The sequence below is a fragment of the Lynx canadensis genome, chromosome B1, assembly GCF_007474595.2.
Source record: "Lynx canadensis isolate LIC74 chromosome B1, mLynCan4.pri.v2, whole genome shotgun sequence".
Lineage (NCBI taxonomy): Eukaryota > Metazoa > Chordata > Mammalia > Carnivora > Felidae > Lynx > Lynx canadensis.
Genome location: NC_044306.2, coordinates 111,228,100 through 111,232,699, shown reverse-complemented (window position 1 = coordinate 111,232,699; position 4,600 = coordinate 111,228,100). Strand labels below are relative to the sequence as shown.

The window sequence follows — 4,600 nt, the reverse complement described above, 5'->3', positions numbered from 1 at the left end:
TTGGGAACCAAGAGGCAGTATGGTAGAGCAGGAAGAGCTTAAGGCTGGAGAAGAGACTTGGGTTGAGATGACAGGCATTAACTGGCCATCAGATACTTGATACTTCTTTCTTTGTTTTATTTCTTCTGTACATTGAACAATCTTTTATTATTGCATGGACATTGATAAAACTACTTTCCAAACATTCACAGTTTCTTTCTTCTGCTAGACTGTGAGCAGCTTGAGAACAGGGACTTGAGGGCATCCATGTCCTCTGTCTGGTGTGGTAATTTATCACCAATTAACACTGATTCACTTGTACTGAAGCCACAGTTCCTCTCTGGGCCAGTTTCTCTTTGACATAAAACAGAGTGTTTGCTCCTGATGATTTCTAAAATCCTTTCCAGTTCTAAATTTCTGTGGCCAATCTGAATCTTCTTGTAAATCAAAAGCAGAGGTAGCTGTCAACTTATGGGCTAGGTTGGGTTGATGTCATATTTTTGGTGTGTGTGTGTGTGTTTGGCTACATTATATTAAAATTTTTTAATTAGCTTCCAGTGCTTAAAAGTCTTCATATAAAACTGTGGACTTTTACCTTCTCTCTCTCTTTCAAAAAAAATATTTATGTATATATATATATGTGTGTGTGTGTGTGTGTATATATATATATATATATATATATATATATATATATATATATGGCACACTGAGTTTGCCAGTGACTTTCCTTCAGTTTGCAGCCACCACCTGCAGACTCCTTGAAGTTCACCAGTTTCCAGGTCTCCAACCCGTGTCAGCCTTTCATGTGTATTTCCTAGCCACTCTGTGTACTGTGTCTGTTGTCCCTGCCCTATAGCTGCCCAAGAAAACCTGCTAGAAAGGAAAGTGGTAGAAGAGAGTGAGGGGTCATGGAAAGAAAAATCCACAGGAGAGATTTGGGGGAATGAAATACTGAATTGAATGATAGATTCTAATATGATGACAGTAGTTACCTCTACAAATAATGACAGAAGAGTAGAGAGGAAAAGGAAATTTTTTACTTTTTACCTTAAACTCTTGTGTCTTGACAGTTCACAAGCAAGGAAAAATCCAAGATGAAAACTTAAAGGCATATCAGCAACTTAAAACTAGCTAATATTTACTTTGTTAAGATTTTAAGTCTTATGATTGACTAATACATATGCCTTGGCAGGAACAACTCTTTTTCATTCTTTTCATTAACCTATAAGCCCTGTGGAATGCTACTGGTATGGAATAAATGTTTATTGAATTGAAATTAGAGAAATATATATTTTTAAGTTTATTTATTGTGAGAGAGACAGAACACACACATGCGAGCAAGGGAGGGACAGAGAGAGAGGTAGAGAGAGAATCCCAAGCAGGCTCTGAGCATTTGGCACAGAGCCCAATGAGAGGCTCAAACTCACGAACGCAACCGTGAGATCATGACCTGAGTGAAATCAAGAGTTGGACGCTTGACTGACTAAGGCACTCAGGTAATCCTGAAATAAGAGAAATATTAATTTTAAGGTTATTTTTTTATGTAATTGAAACATGTGGGGCACCTTGGTGGCTCAGCCAGTTTAGCATCTGACTTCGGCTCAGGTCATGATCACAGTTCATGCATTTGATGCCCGCATCCAGGTCTCTGCTGTCAGTGAAAAGCCTGCTTTGGATCCTCTGTCCACCTCTCTCTCTGCCCCTACACTGCTCGTGCTCTATCTCTTAAAAATAAATAAGACATTTAAAAAAAGTAATTGAAATATGCATATATTTCAGTATTCCTCAGAGTTGATTCCTAGAATCCTTTGGTCTTGTCTTTGAGGTTTATGGATGTAATTTGAATCTGTTGTGATAATGGTTCCGGTATTTCTGACCGTGCATTTGCCAGCATCTAGAGGATGTTTATTCAAGTGGCTGAGGGCAGATCATTGGATTCTAGCGCATTAGCATGTCATATGGCTCTGTTCCTGCCCTTTAAACTGTGGACCTGGTTTCTACCGTTTAGAAAGAAAAGACTACATTCTCAAAGGTCAGGTGGTAAGTTCCTCATAAATATTTGTTGACTAGATGACTGTGGTCCTTCCAATATTATCTTGTCAACATTTTTATCCAAGGCTGTTCTGCCACTGAGAACAGTGGAGGAAATGGGAGCCTTAACTTTAAAAATAAAAATACTTCAGGTTAAAGAAGTTTAAATAATCTAAATATACAAGCTCTGTTTAGGTCTATCTATATTCCCTAACACCTCCTAAATGCCAGACAGATTCAATGTACCATTTAAGTTTCTTTCAGGAAAGTCATCTAGTTTACTCTGTAGGTCTGCCTTTTCTAATTTTTTAAAGATATCCAAGTTTACTCAATTGAATATTCTTCAACAAAACTAAGAACGTTTTTAACGTTTTAAATGGTTGAAAAATTGGAAGAATAATAATATTTTGTGACATGTGTAGTCAATGAAATTCAAATTTCAGTGTTCATAAATGATGGTTTTTGGCATCAGAAACATTCTTATTCATTTATGTACTGTCCATGGTCACTTTTGTAGTACATGGTAGTGGGTGAGTAGTTTTCAGATTGCATAGTTCAGACAGAGAGGGTATGACTGGAAAAACCTAAACTATTTTCTATTTGGTCCTTAACAGAAAAAGTTTGTGGACCACTGTTTAGTGTTATTCCTTTTCTAATGGTCAGAATCATTGGTTCTTATATTCTATGATTATGGGATTCTGGGATTCTAAGATTCTATAAAATAGCATTCAACTTACCATTCAGACCTGAACATCAGATACAGACCAATGAGGGTGCCTGTTTGGCTAAGTTGGTGGAGCGTGTGACTCTTGATCTTGGGGTTGTGAGTTGGGTGTAGAGATTACTTAAAAATAAAATCTTAAAAAAAATAAAATCTTTAAAAAATAATATAGACCAGTTGTTGGAGGTCATATCTCACATGTTCCTAGGGAGAACTTAGACCATAGAGACTTATCAGAAGAAAAGCATACAAAGGCTTCATTCTTCTTGAAGCAGCCCTGCTCATCCACGAAGTGCTGGGTTTAGAAGGCATTTGGGTAATGTAAGTATTTGGGGTCTATGAGGACAAAGCCAATCAGGGGCAACACATTGGTGCCTTTGGGCAGAAAGTAGCCTTTGAAATGAATGTCCCTGGATGACATTATGGGGGACACCCTTGGTACAATATTTGTCAGATTTTATATCTTCTGGATCACAGCATCTGTGTAGAACATTTTGACTTGGTTATCTACACCTGTGGTCCAGTCACTTAATCTCTTCATGAATCTTGGCTTTCACCTTAGGATGCTTCATCATTAGCATAAATCCACAACACTGCATAGAGCTCACAGTCTCTGTGCCAGCCAAGAAGATGTTGAGAGTGGTAAGGACCAAGTTCATGAGATTGAATTCTATGTGGGGATCATTTTTATCCTGGAGCATCTGGATGAGTAAACAGTCAATGAAGTCCCAACGGTTTTGTGGGTCAAGAGATGCTTTGTTGATTTTGATCCTAGAGGCAATGAAGTTCTTGAACTCCTCTAAGTAGTAGATGCAGTTGTGTCCTCCTGGCAAATATTGCATGATTCTGGAATACATGTCATATAGCTCTGCCCAAGGTGTGCTCATCTCAGTGAAACTCTCAATGATCATGTGCAGCAGCTTCAGGAACTGCTTGTCCTCACAGTCTAAGTGGCTTCTGAAGACAACCAACTGATGATATTGTAGACAGTGAGGTTCAGGAAGAAGGTGGGTTCAGTGGGAACACCTGTTGTCTTCTATCATACCTCTACTAAGAAGCCCGTCTCCTCCTGGATCCACTCCTCAGTGCCCTACTTTCCTATCCCAAAGCCCAAAAGAATGGTTAGGTAGGCGCATCAGAGAATCTTCCATCATTCTCCATTAGCCAGATCTACACCATGACTTCGGAAGTTACACTTTATTGAAACCAATTCTCTGCGGCTGCTGAACTCATCTGCTCTATGCACCAGGGCCTCCTCCACTGCTTCTGCCCACATAAAACAACTACTGGCTGGGGACCCATGTACACAGTGAAGACTGGGCCATATTTCTCCCTGAGCTTCATATAAGACTGAAAAATGGCATCAGTAGGGACTTGCAACAGTTGCCCAGGAAGTGTATCAGTGTGGAGCGGGGGATGCTTTCCTCCTTTGGTCCTCTGTCTCCAGGCAATAAGGATGAGTAGACAAGGAGAGTGCCAGAAAGATAGTGGAGGCCCTTCCCAGCTCCATGATGCCAGGTCCAGGTATTTGTTGATATATTTGTTGTGTCCAGGGCACCAGATCCTGCTCAAATATATTCTGGGAAATTAGCTGTGCAGAAATCTGAATATCCTGAGATTTAACTTTTCTGGGTTTGGATGCCATTAGACAGGATATTGCTGTATCTGGTGGGTGGTTATATAACCTAGAATCTCCCACCTGAATAAAGGTGGATTGAGGGGTGCCTGGATGGCTCAGTTGGCAGAGCATGGGACTCTTGATTTCAGGGGCTGTGAGTTCAAACAGAATGTTGGTTATAGAGATTACATAAGAATAAGATCTTTAAACAATAAAATAAAATCTTATAAAAAAAAGTTTGATTGAATTTA

General features: G+C 39.4%; 1 pseudogene; it reads right to left on the bottom strand.

The window, feature by feature from the left end:
* Window positions 1–2,918: 2,918 nt before the first annotated feature.
* On the bottom strand, window positions 2,919–4,241 carry LOC116738053 (annotated as a pseudogene).
* Between the last annotated feature and the right edge of the window lie 359 nt (window positions 4,242–4,600).